At 38.5% G+C, this 18,269-nt stretch overlaps 1 non-coding gene across 1 annotated transcript; it reads right to left on the bottom strand.

The window, feature by feature from the left end:
- Positions 1–7,480: 7,480 nt before the first annotated feature.
- Positions 7,481–7,587, bottom strand: LOC129463401 (U6 spliceosomal RNA). Its single transcript, XR_008651170.1, has one exon. It is a non-coding gene; the product is annotated as a U6 spliceosomal RNA (small nuclear RNA).
- Positions 7,588–18,269: the final 10,682 nt, after the last annotated feature.

The raw sequence follows: 18,269 nt of genomic DNA, 5'->3' as shown, positions 1-18,269 counted from the left end.
ACAATAGATAAACAAGACTGACCTGAACACAGAATATTTCAAATGCAAATGAACAGATGAAAATTAAAGGACCAAATCTAATAAAAGCAAGCATCAGCTGTCAAAGTCAAGTTAGAGAATCAAGAGTTCAAAGTTCCGAAATCAAGGTCTAATGAGTTCAACTAAGAGCAGAATCTTCAGAGAGAGAGAGGGTCCTGAGTGTTTGTCTTCAAGGCTAGCTAATCATCAGGACTTGCATTTATGAGCCAAAGGAAGATATTTGATAATCTGACTCAAAGACCTGGAATGGGGCTGGAAGGGAGACCATTAAGTTAATAATAGCTCTCGATAATCACATTTCTCATTGCAACACTATCCCTTTAAGATCCAAGACAGAGGAAGAATGTTTTTATGCTCACTGAGCCCAAAAACTGTAAAGCCTGAAAGAGGCCTTAAATATCCTTATTGTATTTCAAATAAATTGGAATACTAGTAAGTTTGGAGGAATATTTGGAAAGATTTAACTCTATAGTCCAGAAGAAAACAATAATTAAAGTATGTTTTGGAGCATCAAACTTTGACTTCCAATAATTATAGGGAAATATTAATCCCTATGATCTCCCAGATCATTTGTGATAATGGGAGACATTTAGGGAGGAAAACAGAATTTTACAGTGCAGAGTCGCTGCAATGAGTGTCTACAGGGTAGTCTCATATAGATTTATAAATTCTCTCTGCAACTTTCTCCAGAGAGACCAGCATAGCTATGTGAGTCTATCAATGCTTTTGCAAAGGTAATGCTTACAATGCTTGTGGTCTTCTTAATAGCAACCTTAACCTGAAGACCAAATTTGGCAGCGGTAAAAAGGAATACGTTCAGGAAAATAGTTGTTACAAAGCCTATTTACCTTATTAACAAGTGTAGAGAAGAACAGTCAGAATCTATGAATTAGACTCTTGCATAAAATAATGATCAGGATTTAATCCAGTTAACCTTTTATTCTTGATACCTTTGGTTCTACCTTAGCAGTAAACACACACACACACACACACACACACACACAAAGAATAGAAGAGCAGACAACACATCAATTGAATTAACATGTGAAAAAAATCTAGATTCTTACTGCATGCCTTAAGCCAAAATACATTCCAGATGGACTGAAGTTCTAAATATAAATAACAGAAGCTTGAGAGCAATAGAAATAGGTAAATAATAATGTTATACTTGCTTCGTAAAGGAGAACTGCCTAGGCATATCTCCCAAAACAAAGCTCATAAGAGAAAATAGTGATAGATCTGATAACATAAAATTTTTATTTTATTTGTTTATTATACTTTACATTCTAGGGTACATATACACAACGTGCAGGTTTGTTACATATGTATCCATGTGCCATGTTGGTTTGCTGCACCCATTAACTCGTCATTTACATTAGGTATTTCTCCTAATGCTATCCCCCCTCCATCACCCCACCCCATGAGAGACCCTGGTGTGTGATGTTCCCTACCCTGTGTCCAAATGTTCTCATTGTTCAATTCCCACCTATGAGTGAGAACATGTGGTGTTTGGTTTTCTGTCCTTGTGATAGTTTGCTCAGAATGATGGTTTCCAGTTGCATCCATGTGCCTACAAAGGACATGAACTCATTTTTTTATGGCTGCATAGTATTTCATGGTGTATGGTCTCATTTTTTTATGGCTGCATAGTAGTCCAGGGTGTATATGTGCCACATTTTCTTAATCCAGTCTATCACTGATGGACATTTAGGTTGGTTCCAATTCTGCTATTGTAAATAGTGCTGCAATAAACATATGTGTACATGTGTCTTTATAGCAGCATGATTTATAATCCTTTGGGTATACACCCAGTAATGGGATGGCTGGGTCAAATGGTATTTCTAGTTCTAGATCCTTGAGGAATCACCACACTGTCTTCCACAACGGTTGAACTAGTTTACACTCCCGCCAACAGTGTAAAAGCATTCCTATTTCTCCACATCCTCTCCAGTACCTGTTGTTTCCTGACTTTTTAATGATCACCATTTTAACTGGTGTGAGATGGTATCTCATTGTGGTTTTGATTTACATTTCTCTGCTGACCAGTGATGATGAGCATTTTTTCATATGTCTGATGGCTGCATAAATGTCTTCTTCTGAGAAGTGTCTGTTCATATCCTTCACCCACTTTTTGATGGGGTAGATTTTTTTCTTGTAGATTTGTATAAGTTCTTTGTAGATTCTGGATATTAGTTCTTTGTCAGATGGGTAGATTGCAAACCTTTTCTCCCATTCTGTAGGTTGCCTGTTCACTCTGATGGTAGTTTCTTTTGCTGTGCAGAAGCTCTTTAGTTTAATTAGATCCCATTTGTCAATTTTGGCTTTTGTTGCCATTGCTTTTGGTGTTTTAGTCATGAAGTTCTTGCCCATGCCTATGTCCTGAATGGTATTGCCTAGGTTTTCTTCTAGGGTTTTTATGGTTTTAGGTCTAACATGTAAGTCTTTAATTCATCTTGAATTAATTTTTGTATAAGGTGTAAGGAAGGGATCCAGTTTCAGCTTTCTACATATGGCTAGCCAGTTTTCCCAGCACCACTTATTAAATAGGGAATCCTTTCTGCATTGCTTGTTTTTGTCAGGTTATCAAGAATCAGATGGTTGTAAATGTGTGGTATTATTTCTGAGGCCTCTGTTGTGTTCCATTGGTCTATATCTCTGTTTTGGTACCAGTACTGTGCTGTTTTGGTTACTGTAGCCTTGTAGTATAGTTTGAAGTCAAGTAGTGTGATGCCTCCAGCTTTGTTCTTTTTGCTTAGGTTTGTCTTGGCAATGCGGGTTCTTTTTTGGTTCCATATGAACTTTCAAGTAGTTTTTCCCAATTCTGTGAAGAAAGTCATTGGTAGCTTGATGGAGATGGCAGTGAATCTATAAATTACTTTGGGCAGTATGGCCATTTACACGATATCAATTCTTCCTCTCCATGAGCATGGAATGTTCTTCCATTTGTGTCCTCTTTTATTTCATTGAGCAGTGGTTTGTAGTTCTCCTTGAAGAGGTCCTTCACATCCCTTGTAAGTTGGATTCCTAGGTATTTTATTCTCTTGGTAGCAACTGTGAATGCGAGTTCACTCATGATTTGGCTCTCTGTTTGTCTATTATTGGTGTATAGGAATGGTTGTGATTTTTGCACATTGATTTTGTATCCTGAGACTTTGCTGAAGTTGCTTATCAGTGTAAAGAGATTTGGGGCCAAGGTGATGGGGTTTTCTAAAAATACAATGATGTCATCTGCAAACAGAGACAATTTGCCTTCCTCTTTTCCTAATTGAATACCCTTTACTTCTTTCTCCTGCCTGATTGCCCTGGCCAGAACTTCCAACACTATGTTGAATAGGAGTGGTGAGAGAGGGCATCCCTGTCTGTCTTGTGCCAGTTTTCAAAGGGAATGCTTTCAGTTTTTGCCCATTCAGTATGATATTGGCTGTGGGTTTGTCATAAACAGCTCTTATTATTTTGAGATATGTTGCATCAATACCTAGCTCTTTGAGAGTTCTTAGCATGAAGGGCTGTTGAATTTTGTCAAAGGCCTTTTCTGCATCTATTGAGATAATCATGTGGTTTTTGTCTTTGGTTCTGTTTATATGCTGGATTACATTTATTGATGTGCATATGTTGAACCAGCCTTGCATCCCAGGGATGAAGCCCACTTGAGTGTGGTGGATCAGCCTTTTGATGTGCTGCAGGATTTGGTTTGCCAGTATTTTATTGAGGATTTTTGCATCGATGTTCATCAGGGATATTGGTCTAAAATTCTCTTTTTTTGTTATTTCTCTGCCAGGCTTTGGTATCAGGATGATGCTGGCTGCATAAAATGAGTTAGGGAAGATTCCCTCTTTTTCTATTGATTGGAATACTTTCAGAAGGAATGGTATCAGCTCCTTTTCCTACCTTTGGTAGAATCCAGTTGTGAATCCGTCTGGTCCTGGACTTTTTTTGGTTGGAAGGCTATTAATAATTGTCTCAATTTCAGAGCCTGTTATTGGTGTATTCTGGGATTCAACCTCTTCCTGGTTTAGTCTTGGTTAGGGGTGTATGTGTCCAGGAATTTATCCATTTCTTCTAGATTTTCTAGTTTACTATAAACACCTCTACACAAATATTCTCTGATGGTAGTTTGTATTTCTGTGGTATCGGTGGTGAGATCCCCTTTTTTTATTGCGTCTATTTGATTCTTCTCTCTTTTCTTCTTTATTAGTCTTGCTAGCGGTCTATCAATTTTATTGATCTTTTCAAAAACCAGCTCCTGGATTCATTGATTTTTTTGAAGGGTTTTTTGTGTCTCTGTCTCCTTTAGTTCTGCTCTGATCTTAGTTATTTCTTGCCTTCTGCTAGCTTTTGAATTTGTTTGCTCTTGCTTCTCTAGTTCCTTTTATTGTGATGGTAAGGTGTTGATTTTAGATCTTTCCTGCTTTCTCTTGTGGGCATTTAGTGCTATAAATTTCCCTCTACATACTGCTTTAAATGTGTCCCAGAGATTGTTATGTTGTGTCTTTGTTCTTATTGGTTTCAAACAACATCTTTATTTCTGCCTTCGTTATTTACCCAGTAGCCATTCAGGAGCAGGTTGTTCAGTTTCCATGTAGTTGTGCAGTTTTGAGTGAGGTTCTTAGTCCTTAGTTCTAATTTGATTGCACTGTGGTCTGAGAGACAGTTTGTTGTGATTTCTGTTCTTTTACATTTGCTGAGGAGTGCTTTACTTCCAATTATGTGGTCAATTTTGGAATAAGTGTGATGTGGTAATGAGAAGAATACATATTCTGTTGATTTGGGGTGGAGAGTTCTGTAGATGTCTATTAGGTTGGCTTGGTGCAGAGCTGAGTTCAAGTCCTGCATATCCTTATTAACCTTCTCTTTCGTTGATCTAATATTGACAGTGGGGTGTTAATGTCTCTCATTATTATTGTTTGGGAGTCTAAGTCTCTTTGTAGGTCTCTATGAACTTGCTTTATGAATCTGGGTGCTCCTGTATTGGGTGCATATATATTTAGGATAGTTAGCTCTTCTTGTTGAATTGATCCCTTTACCATGATGTAATGCCCTTCTTTGTCACTTTTGATCTTTGTTATTTTAAAGTCTGTTTTACCAGAGACTAGGATTGCAACCCCTGCTTTTTTTTTTTTTTTTTTTTTTTTTTTTGCTTTCCGTTTGCTTGGTAGATCTTCCTGCAACCCTTTATTTTGAGCCTGTGTGTGTCTCTGCACATGGGATGGGTTTACTGAATACAGCACACTGATGGGTCTTGACTCTTTATGCAATTTGCCAGTCTGTATCTTTTAATTGGGGCATTTAGTCCATTTACATTTAAGGTTAGTATTGTTATGTGTGAATTTGATCCTGTCATTATGATGTTAGCTGGTTATTTTGCCTGTTAGTTGATGCCGTTTCTTCCTAGCATTGATGGTCTTTCCAGTTTGGCATGTTTTTGCAGTGGCTGGTACCGGTTGTTCCTTTCCATGTTTAGTGCTTCCTTCAGGAGTTCTTGTAAGGCAGGCTTGGTGGTGACAAAATCTCTCAGCATTTGCTTGTCTGTAAAGGATTTTATTTCTCCTTCACTTGTGAAGCTTGGTTTGGCTGGATATCAAATTCTGGGTTGAAAATTCTTTTATTTAAGAATGTTGAATATTGGCCCCCACTCTGTACTGGCTTGTAGAGTTTCTGCCTAGAGATCAGCTGTTAGTCTGATGGGCTTCCATTTGTGAGTAACCAGACCTTTCTCTCTGGCTGCCCTTTACATTTTTTCCTTCATTTCAACCTTGGTGAATCCGACAATTACGTATCTTGGGGTTGGTCTTCTCAAGGTGTATCTTTGTGGTGTTCTCTGTATTTCCTGAATTTGAATGTTGGCCTGCCTTGCTAGGTTGGGGAAGTTCCCCTGGATAATATCCTGAAGAGTGTTTTCCAGCTTGGTTCCATTCTCCCCATCACTTTCACATACACCAATCAAATGTAGATTTGGTCTTTTCACATAGTTCCATATTTCTTGGAGGCTTTGCTCGTTTCTTTTTACTCTTTTTTCTCTAAACTTCTCTTCTTGCTTTATTTCATTAATTTGATCTTCAATCACTGATACCCTTTTTTCCACTTGATCAAATAGGCTATTGAAGCTTGTGCATGCCTCATGTAGTTCTCCTGTCATGGTTTTCAGCTCCATCAGGTCATTTAAGATCTTCTCTACACTGTTTATTCTAGTTAGCCGTTCTTCTAATCTTTTTTCAAGGCTTTTAGCTTGTTCGCAATGGATTCGAACATCCTCCTGTAGTTCGGAGAAATTTGTTACTAACTGACCTTCTGAAACCTACTTCTGTAAACTCGTCAAAGTCATTGTCTGTCCAGCTTTGTTCTGTTGCTGGTGACGAGCTGCGATCCTGTGGAGGAGAAGAGGCAGTCTAGTTTTTAGAATTTTCTGCTTTTCTGCTCTGGTTTCTCCCCATCTTTGTGGTTTTATCTACCTTTGGTCTTTGATGTTGGTTACCTACACATGGGATTTTGGTGTGGATGTCTTTTTTTGATGTTGATGCTATTCCTTTCTGTTTGTTAGTTTGCCTTCTAACAGTCAGGTCCCTCAGCTGCAGTTCTGTTGGAGTTTGTTAGAGGTCCACTCCAGACCCTGTTTGCCTGGGTATCACCAGCAGAGGCTGCAGAACAGCAAATATTGCTGCCTGATCCTTCCTCTGGAAGCTTCGTCCTAGAGGGACACCTGCCTGTATGAGATGTCAGTCAGCCCCTACTGGGAGGTGTCTCCCAGTTAGGCTACATGGGGGTCAGGGACCCACTTGAGGAGGCAGTCTGTCTGTTTTCCGAGCTCAAACACCATTCTGGGAGAAGGACTGCTCTCTTCAGAGCTGTCAGACAGGGATGTTTAAGTCTGTAGAAGTTTCTGCTGCCTTTTGTTCAGCTATGCCCTGCCCCCAGAGGTGGAGCCTACAGAGGCAGACAGGCTTTGTTGAGATGAGGTGGGCTCTACCCAGTTTGAGCTTCTGGGCTGCTTTGTTTACCTACTCAAGCCTCAGCAATGGCAGACGCCCCTTCCCCAGCCAGGCTGCTGCCTCGCAGCTGGATCTCAGACTGCTGCGCTAGCAGCGAGCAAGGCTCTGTTGGCTTGGGATTTGCTGAGCCAGGCGCGGGATATAATCTCCTGGTGTGCCATTTGCTAAGACCATTGGAAAAGTGCATTATTTGGGTGGCAGTGTCCCGATTTTCCTGCCACAGTCTGTCATGGCTTCCCTTGGCTAGTAAAGGGACATCCCCCAACACCTTGTGCTTCCTGGGTGAGGCAATGCCCCACCCTGCTTTGGCTCACCCTCTGTGGGCTGCACCCACTATCCAACCAGTCCCAATGAGATGAAGTAGGTACCTCAGTTGGAAATGCAGAAATCACCCATCTTCTGTGTCGATCATGCTAGGAGCTGCAGACCGGAGTTGTTCCTATTTGGCCATGTTGAAAAATATGGAATGCTTCACAAATTTGCATGTCATCCTTGCGCAGGGGCCATGCTAGTCTTCTCTGTATCATTCCAATTTTAGTATATGTGCTGCCACAGTGAGCACCGTAAAAATTTTATATTTGGTAAGGCAAATAAACTCACAGATACAATGAAAAGGCAAGTCATAGTCTGGAAATGTATTTGTAATACATATAAGGAATTAATTTTCTTAATATTAATATGTATTCATTAATGTGTATATGAGATATATAAAGAATTAATTTCCTTAATATTTAAATAAATCTTATAGGCTAATGAGAAATGACAGCCCCAGTAGCAAAAATGAAATAATAATCATAAGAGATAATATTCATTGTCACTAGTGATTAAATAAATGCTAATTTAATTAACAAAATCACATTAAGCCTTTGAGATTATAAAAGAAAAATATATTGTGTTAATAAAGGTATGGTGAAAAGACAATTGCATATACTGAAACAATAACGGTTGAATTTTATTTAGTAAGTTCTGTGTGTCAGATCCCATTTTACATTTTATGTATATTTTCACATTTAATCTTCAGAACAACAATAAAATTTGATATTTTACCTATTTTTCAGATGTGGGTACTAAGAACGGTTCAAGAACTTTCCCAGTGCCTTCAACCAGATGAAGGTGATCTAAGATTTAGGACCTAGAGGCTACTAAGAGGCCATGGTCTTACTAATCACTTGAAAGCTACTTTCGTTTATGGAAAATATAAATTGATAATGCCTTTCTAAGAGACAATTTGGCAAAAAATCAATTTAATTACAAAAGTTGTTATACTTTCACCCACAAATTCTTCTTTTAGGAATATAATAATGTGAGAAAAGTGCAAAATTATATGTGCAGAAATATGAATTGTTATAGTATGGAGCATAGTGAGAAGATAATGCAAATATGAAAGAATTAGGAAATGACAGTGTAAATTTAAAAAACAGGTATAGTGGAATATTATGTAGATATTAAAAATGATGTTGAAACATATTTAATGGTCAGAGATACACACTTTGAGTTCAAGAAGCATGGTACAAGCAGTTCCTGTATTCAAATTGCTGCCAAGTCCAATTACAAGCCCTTTTGATGGTAATGATATTCTTATTATTACTAACATTCATAGAGCTCTCTATGAATGTTACTGAGCATTTATAAACAAAAATGTATTTTCATTGCCATGGACTTTATATTCTAGTGGAAGAGATTGACTAAAAATAAGAACAAAATGGAAAATATACAGCATACAATAAGGACTAAAGAGAAAAACATAAAGCATATGCAACATTGGTAAGGGCAACTAAAATTTGCAGAGAATGACCAGGGGCTCACAAAAGAGTCAACTCATAAAGGAGAGATCATAAAAAAGTCAACTTTTTAGCAAACACCACAGATCACAAGAGGAAACTGAAATACAGAGTCAGGGAATAATTTTTCTGAGTTCTGACACCTAGTTAGAACAAAAGGTAGAAGGTAGGCACTCTGATTTTCATATGCTACAAATGGAAACTTCAAGAGAATACTATTGAATCATTAATAGTATTTATGGATGGTGAGACATATTGAATTTTTCGAAAAGTAACATGCATCTTACACATCAGCAAACATGGTATCTTTTTAGTGATGTTTGGCATGGTCATCACATTGGTGAAGAAATAGAAAAGTGGATTATTAGAAATTTTTTTCGGGGGGCGGTGGGGGGATGGAGTTTTGCTCTGTCGCCCAGGCTGGAGTGCAGTGGTGCGATCTCGGCTCACTACAAGCTCTGCTTCCTGGATTCACCCCATTCTCCTGCCTCAGCCTCCCGAACAGCTGGGACTACAGGCGCCTGCCACCATGCCTGGCTAATTTTTTTTGTATTTTTGGTAGAGACGGAGTTTCACCATGTTAGCCAGGATGGTCTCGGTCTCCTGACCTCGTGATCTGCCCACCTCAGTCTCCCAAAGTGCTGGGATTACAGGTGTGAACCACCATACCCGGCCATTTATTAGACAATTTTTGAATGGATTTCAAGGCACACTAAATCTGACTCACATCTTTGGCTTCTGCTGTAGTTGCTGTACTCCAGCTTCATACTTTATTTTTTATAATAACTTTATGTCCTATGTATGAAGTCTCCAGAGTGGCTTCTCCTGTGGACTGCCTGTACAATGACACCACTATGACAAAAGCCACCGGATTTCTCCTTTCTATACTCTCTACTTCTCATGTCCCATGTTGAATTAATGGCCAAACCTAATAGACTTTTACTTTCATCATTTTCTCACATATGCCCTCTGTTTTCCATTGTCATGACCATGGTATGTTTAGGCTTTAAATTTCTCTATTTCTCTTTTCCTGAGATAGGCACCACATCAATCTCCCTATTCCCTCACAATTTACCCAGAAAGCCATCTTCAGACCTTCTGGTTAACAGCTAGATTATCACCAAACCCAATCAATCAGATCATCCTCCTAATCTTGTTCATTCAATCTCACCCCAGTTCCTAGGGTTAGTGTAAATTCTACATCTTGACTGTCACTACCAGAAGTGGCTGACATTTTCCATCTTATCTTTTACTCTCCATTGTATATGTTTCATAGCCCAGCCATGAAAGAGATAACAATGCTCACCAAATAATCTCCTTTCTCCCACTTTATGCAGCTTCTTGCCATTGAGCTGGCCATATGGCTAGTTCTGGTTAATTGGCTGTTTGTTAGCAGAAAGGACATACTTCATTTCTGTGCCTGAGCCTAGAAGAACAGGCGTGAGTTCTCCATGCTTCTTTATTCTCTTCCTGAAGCAACAAGGAAAGGTGCACATTTTAGATCCTGCAGCTACAAAGTAGTGGAATCTGAGACCTCATTGATCTAGTGTGTGAGCAAAAAATAAACATTTGATGTGTGTTGGTGTGTTGTGCTGCTAGGATTTTGAAGTGAATCTGTTACTATACATAACTTAGCCTCTTTAAACTAGTACATCAACAGAAGTGGATGAACTCACCAATTCCTGCACCACATTGTGCTCTCCCTTATTCTTACCTTTGCCTTTGTGTATCTCTCTATTGGGAATATCTTTCTCTGAATGATCAATTCCTCCATCCCCACATTGCCTTATTCTAATTATTGGCATTTTACTCACCCTTCCAGAACCATCTCTAATGTTAATCATGTCTAGGTGCTTGCCCAATCAGATGTAATTTAACTTTCTGCCAATCATGAGGAGGCTTGATAGTTACCTTTTTTGTTCCTATTCACAAATTCTGTCTCATCCTATAGTTATTGGTATATTTATTTTTCCTCTCTGTTAGAAAGCAGGCCCTTCAGGGGGCCTGAATTATACTTATAAGTCTCACCTGCACAGCCCTTTGTATCTAAGTTTTCTGGAAAATATTTATGAAACTGAGTTGAGACTCAGAGTGTGCAATATAATTTTCAAGAATTCTACCACAGTAGCTAAAAGAAAATATGTTCTGATATTTAGAGAACATCTATATGATGATTTTTACAGATTTTGTTACTCTCCTGTTTCTTTTCTATTTTCATGATGAAATGGTGAACTCTTTTTTCACTATTGTCTTCTCTGGGCCTGGCACATTGCTTGGCACAAAATCAAATACTAGATAACTTGTGGGTGAATAAAGAAAGATTCAGTACATAAAACATTACTGTATTAAAAATTGAGTTAGCTAAGACTTACTTGCTTACAAGACCTCTATAGCTGGAACGAGCATTTAATATATAAAATTAGAGTTTTAGAGGCAATGGTGACTTCAGAAGAAGAAAAATGAAAACTAAATTTAGAAGAAGGTGTTATAGTTCATAAAATATTTTCATGTATGTTATCTCAGTTGATTGTTGTACTCATTGTCTGCAGTAAGCAGATGTTATCCCTACTTTACAGATGAAAAAACAATCACAGAAAGGTTAAATGACTTGCATAAGGTCAAACAGCTGGTTAAAAACTTTCTCAGGTCTCTTAATTCCTGGTCCACAGCTCTGTATTCTACATGTTATTACCTTTTTCTAAGTTCAAGACAAGGAAAACCTTTAGGATCATCGTTTTGCTTTTGTAATGTGTTATCTTGGCAGCAGCAGCTAGGTAAGTACTGTAGCTGAAGAAGGCATACATGTACACACACACACACACACACATGCACACAAACATAATTATACAAGCGTCCTCCAGTCTGGGCCAAAATAGAATTAATCCTGTGTTCATTGCTGGTGAATGCTGAAATCTTCCATCTCAGTGTTGTGTTTAAGAATAAGTCTGTATACACGCTCTGTAATTGAATGTCAGGAAATATGAAAATATATTGTTTTATTGCTACTATTCATTGATTTATCGAAGTGATTTATTGACGATGGACATGCAGTACAACAAATCACTTTGCTGACACCATCAGCTGCCTTAACTAGGTTGTCAGTTCACGACATTAAAGGTAATGGATAGTGATTATTTTACAGTAATGGGTTTAATCAGCACTTTGAATGACTTAGCAGTCATGTCAGAGGAGAGCCAACTTATCATTTATCATGGCAGCATTTTGTTTACCAACATCATCTATAATTCATTTGATTGTTGACAATCATCAGCAGGTACCTCTCAGGCAAACTTTTATAGGAGATAGAAATCTGCACAGCTGCAGCATGCTAAGTTACCCCAAGGGGCTGCCTGAGCAGACACAGGTGGGGAGGCATGTTGTTACCCTGGCCCCAGAGTGGTGGTTTCCACCAACTGGGCTTTTAGTCTTCTCACAGTGGGTTGGATTCTTTATGTTTCCATCTCTTCAACCCCCTGATTCCATAGAATCTTTAGTAACCCAGAAAGGTTTCAGGTACAAAATCTATGAAGGTAGGGAAATGAGAGGCACATGATCTTGTGTTAAGCTTAAGTCAGCTTAACATAGCTAAATACGTATCTTGGCTCTGCTACTTGTCACAGTAGAAGCCTGAGCTGATCCACTACTGAAGTATCAGACATGTCTGGGCAGGTTTGATGACCCAATGAGACAGACATAGCAGGAGTCTACTTTCATAAGAGATTGTACAGCTTCCTACAAGAGAGCTCAACAAAATGCTAGGACATTCTTTTTGCTCTTTGAGCACCTGAAATTTATCTCTAGAGGGTAAAAAGCACATGCATACATCATTTTAAATATAATTTTAGTGATTTTGCAAGCTCTTTAAAGTCTAGCCCTAGGCAGTAAAATAAAGTAATGAGGAGCTCGGATTCTGGAGGAAAGCACACTTGACTAGAACATCTGCTTCACCCATTGCCAGTTTTGAGACCTTGGGCAAGTGACTAAACACCTTTCAGTTTCATTCATTCACAGCAATAATAATATTACCTTTGTCAAGTGTGCCTATGAATATTAAATGAATTAATGTTGGTAAAGTGCATAATGTCATGCCTACACAGAATACGTGCTCAAAGAGTAGTTTTTATTATTGCTATTTTTTAACTTATGAATTCAGTCTTACAGCACCTGTCTTTATGGAAGAGAGAATCAGAAAGCCAAATTAAGGTGGAAACAAAGCCTTAGTTGCATGAATCCCTTATTGTGTTTTAGTCCTATTTGTCTATTCATTTTCAGACACGATGCCAGCAAGAGACAGAGGAAGGAAAACAGGAGCCATAAATAAGAAGCTGAAAGAAAGAGCTGTTCTGCTAAATCTCGGTGGTGGGCTGCAATATAAGTTACACTATCTTGCTTTTCTCTATAACATAAGAAAGCACTACACGGCACATACCTTTGGCGTCTTAAAAGTCCCAGGGCATCAGTGCGGGTAGAATGCCCAGGGGGAGATGACAAAACCAATAGGAGGGGCAGCAGTGCCTAACACAAGCAGCATGCTCAGCAGAAGCAGCAGTGGGAACCACAAAAGCTATAGGACCTGGAGGTGCCATGGACCCGGATGTATATAAAGCATAAGTGACTAATTCAAATAGCTGATTAAGAGAGGGAGAAGAGGAACAGAGAAACCATGCAGTGGCTAACAGGACAGTTTGATTTTAAGCATAAATGGAATATCCCCTGAGGGCTTCCAGAAATTATTTTATTTGGGGGCAAGCATATGTCACCAGAGGCTGGAGACCTAAACTATCAGGGTAGGGATAAAAGCCAGAGAAGCACTGGTCTACAGTCATTAGCAACTTGTCTTTGGCAGAGCCATTTATCCTCTCTTGGCATCATTTTTTTTCTCCTCCATAAACTAAGAGTATTAGTATTAGACAGGATGTGTAGACACCAGTGGGTAGTGGGTCGGTAGAAATACATCAGAATCCTCCTATAGTCTTTTTCAAAATACATATAGTTGTGGTCCTCAACAAATCTTATCAAATCCCGGGTCGGGGTTTGGTAGATGTTGGATGGGATGAAGTTGGGAGAGTTGCACTGGGGTGTGTGTTTGTGTGTGTGTGTGTGTGTGTGTGCTGGGGTGATGGTATGTATATTTAAACTCCCTGTTATTCTCAGTGATATTTCTACTTTTGATAACCATAGATTAAACCATCTCTGATTTACTTTCAGTCCTGTGATTCTATACATTTTTGATACATTAATTAAATTCTAATAATTATATTTAGTTTCCTTTCATAGACCTTTTCTTATTTCTTTGCCTGGTCCAACCATCCCTGGTCGTGCAGTAAGCAAGCCCCTCTAAGTTAGGTAGATATAAGAGAGACATTAGAAAAGGAGAGCACTCTCAGGTACTTTAAGAAATGAATACAAATATTATAATAATAACTTTCATTGAGTGATTGCAAAGTGATAAACACTGTTCAGAGTGCTTTTAATGTATGAATTTATTTAATCTTCACAACATACTTATGAGGTAGGTTTGGTGATTATTCCTGCTTTACAGATGAAAAAAATTCAAGTACTAGGAAGTCAAACAATTTGCCCAATGTCAACCAGCTAGAGAGTGCTAAAGCCATTCTTTTAACTCAGGCATCTGATTCCGGGGACGGGGCTGTTAACCCTTTCTCTACAGGGCTTGAGAATGATTAATACATAAACAGCTAGGGGAGAATGACTCACAGAGTGCACTCCTCTCAGATGACAATTAGCACATAGGTGGGTAAGAAACCCTTTCTGAACCTCACTCATGTGGGTAACAGAAAGACTAATATTGTCCCTATTGGAATTGACAGTTAAGATGTGCAGCCAACTTCTTTACTTGGCATGTTATGCAGTATATGCACAAATCATACTCTTGTGCTGAAGGCAGAAGGAAAGTTTGGAGACAGCCTGGCCTGGGAATCACAAAGGTGATATTCCACACACTGGAGCCTGAAGTACTGAAGACAACTTTGCCTACTTCACAATGTAACTGGGGGCAGGCTCTACTTTTGAACCTGACCAACTCCTTTTGGCCTGGATAAGCAGTCTTTTTTGTGAGATGGAGTCTTGCTCTGTCACCCAGGCTGGAGGGCAGTGGCACTATCTCTGCTCATTGCAAACTCCGCCTCCTGGGTTCATGCCATTCTTCTGCCTGCAACTTCAGCAAAGTCTCAGGATACAAAATCAATGTGCAAAAATCACAAGCATTTATACACACCAATAACAGACAGAGAGCCAAATCATGAGTGAACTCCCATTCACAATTGCTATAAAGATAATAAAATACCTAGGAATCCAACTTATAAGGGATGTGAAGGACCTCTTCATGGAGAACTACAAACCACTGCTCAGTGAAATAAAAGAGGACACAAGCAAATGGAAAAACATCCCATGCTCATGGATAGGAAGAATCAATATCTGGAAAATGGCCATACTGCCCAAAGTAATTTATAGATTCAATGCTATCCCCATCAAGCTGCCACTGACTTTCTTGACAGAATTGAAAAACTCTACTTTAAATTTCTTATGGAACCAAAAAAGAGCCCACACTGCCAAGACAATCCTAAGCAAAAAGAACAAAGCTGGAGGCATCATGCTATCTGACTTCAAACTATACTAACTACGAGGCTACAGTAACCAAACAGCATGGTACTGGTACCAAAACAGATATATAGACCGATGGAACAGAACAGAGGTCTCAGAAATAACACCACACATCTACAACCATCTGATCTTTGACAAACCTGACAAAATAAGAAATGGGGAAAGGATTCCCTATTTAATAAATGGTGCTGGCAAAACTGGCTAGCCATATGTAGAAAGCTGAAACTGGATCCCTTCTTTACGTCTTATACAAAAATTGACTTAAGATGGATTAAAGACTTAAATGTAAGACCTAAAACCATAAAAACCCTAGAAGAAAATCTAGGCGATACCATTCAGGACATAGGCGTGGGCAAAGACTTCATGACGGAAACACCAAACGATGGCAACAAAAGCCAAAATAGACATGGGATCTAATTAAACTAAGGAGCTTCTGCACAGCAAAAGAAACTGTCAGCAGAGTGAACAGGCAACCTACAGATTGGGAAAAAATTTTGCAATCTATCCATCTGACAAAGGGCTAATATCCAGAATCTACAAGGAACTTAAACAAAATTAGAAGGAAAAAACAACCCCATAAAAAAATGGGCGAAGGATATGAACAGACACTTCTCAAAAGAAGACATTTATGCAGCCAATGAACTTATGAAAAAATGCTCATCATCGCTGGTCATTAGAGAAATGCAAATCAAAACCACAGTGAGATACTATCTCATGCCAGTTAGAATGGTGATCATTAAAAATCAGGAAACAACCAATGGTGGAGAGGATGTGGAGAAATAGGAATTCTTTTACACTGTTGGTGGGAGTGTAAAGTAGTTCAACTATTGTGGAAGAAGACAGTGGGGCGATTCCTCAAGGATCTTGAACCAGAAATACCATTTGACCCAGCAATCCCATTACTGGGTATATACCCGAAGGATTATAAATCATTCTACTATAAAGACACATGCACACCTATGTTTATTGCAGCACTGTGCACAATAGCAAAGACTTGGAACCAACCCAAATGCCCATCAATGATAGATTGGATAAAGAAAATGTGGCATATATATACCATGGAATACTATGCAGCCATAAGGAAGGATGAGTTCATGTCTTTTGCAGGGTCATGGATGAAGCTGGAAACCATCATTCTCAGCAAAGTAACACAAGAAAAGAAAACCAAACGCTGCATGTTCTCACTCATAAGTGAGAGTTGAACAATGAGAACACATGGACACAGGGAGGGGAACATCACACACTGGGGCCTGTTGGCAAGTGGGGGCTTGGGGGAGGGATAGCATTAGGATAAATACCTAATGTAAATGACGAGTTGATGGGTGCAGCAAAGCAACATGACACATGTATACCTATGTAACAAACCTCCACGCTATGCACATGTACCCCAAAACTTAAAGTATAATAAATAAAAGAGAAATAAAATATTTGTAACCTCTTTCCCCTCTCAAAGATAGTATTTTTGTGTATTTCTTTCAGACTGTATGCGTGAGAATGTATGTGTGTTAGGATATGATTATAAAGGGCATGCAATTTGTGGTAGATTATACGTTTCCCAATGTGTCAACCTTCCACGTATGCTAAGCCCTGGCAGAGTGTCCCTTCCCACACTAACTCTGGGGTGAGCTGTGTGACTTGCTTAAATCAGTGGGACACCAGCAAACAGAAGACTTGGTCAGCTCCAGATCTAGTTTTCTTGAGAATAAAAGACCATATTTATAGAAAAGTCCAGTCATCCCAGTTGTCCCAGATGAGCCAGGCCTTGAGTAACCCTGTGGCTGCATTGCATAGCACCGCTGTGTGAGTCATCCTATGAGAATCCCACAGAATGACTGCTTAGCCAACCAAAAAATTATGAGATATAATATATTGTTATTTTAAGCCACCAAATGTTAGTGTATAACTGATGCAGTGTTTTAAACCTGATTTTTCATTTAGTGTACTGTGAACATTTGTTTTTGCTCTTAAGTAGAATTCAGGAACCTAATTTTTAAAATGATTTTATCAACATTCCATTACAGCATGTACCATAACCTGTTTAACTAATGTCTCATTGTTTGACATGCTTACAATTAATTTTTAATACCAAATTGGTGACTCCCTAATGCCATTTCCACTATGTAAACTTATTTTAAAACAAGTTTATATGTAATTACCTTCTAAGCTCTTTGAGAACAGTAGCTATGAATAAATAAGCGTTTCTCCCTCTTAAGCTCTTCCACTGTTCATGGCAAATAGTCAGTGCTCAAAATATTTATTGAATGAAAAAATGAATAAATGGCTTATAAGTAAGTTAGAAAAATAGCATTTAACAATAGCCTACACATTTTAATACAGTGTTATATTCAGGCAAAACATTATAGAGAAAGCTTGCTATTGGTAGACTCTTTTCCCCACCTCCTACTTTCATGCTGTCCAAAAACACTAAGAAATGAGCATTTTTATGAAATCAGTGTTGCTGCATTAAAACCTATTATTCCCCTGTCCCATTCTTTCAATGTCTTGTTTAGAGTGGAGGTGACAACCAGCTAAACTGATGAAAATATTTGTACTAAATTGATACTCTACTCTGTTTACCATCCTGAAAAATGTGTATGTTCATGAAGAAATAGTTTGTGTTTCCTCAAATAATACTACATTTACCCATATTCTGACATTTATGACAAGAAAATACTTCGAGGCATCTACTGTTTTAGAGTTTTTGTTTCTTTAGTTCACTTTGTAAATAAGGATAATTCAGAGATGACCACTTTGTGTTTTTCAGTAAATTATCATCTATCATTAAAGTTAATCCAATATCCAATTTAGGTTTGAATTGAAATATTTTAAATAGGTAAAA

Source organism: Symphalangus syndactylus, chromosome 14 (assembly GCF_028878055.3).
Source record: "Symphalangus syndactylus isolate Jambi chromosome 14, NHGRI_mSymSyn1-v2.1_pri, whole genome shotgun sequence".
In the NCBI taxonomy this organism is placed as follows: domain Eukaryota; kingdom Metazoa; phylum Chordata; class Mammalia; order Primates; family Hylobatidae; genus Symphalangus; species Symphalangus syndactylus.
This window is presented reverse-complemented; position numbering and strand designations above follow the sequence as displayed.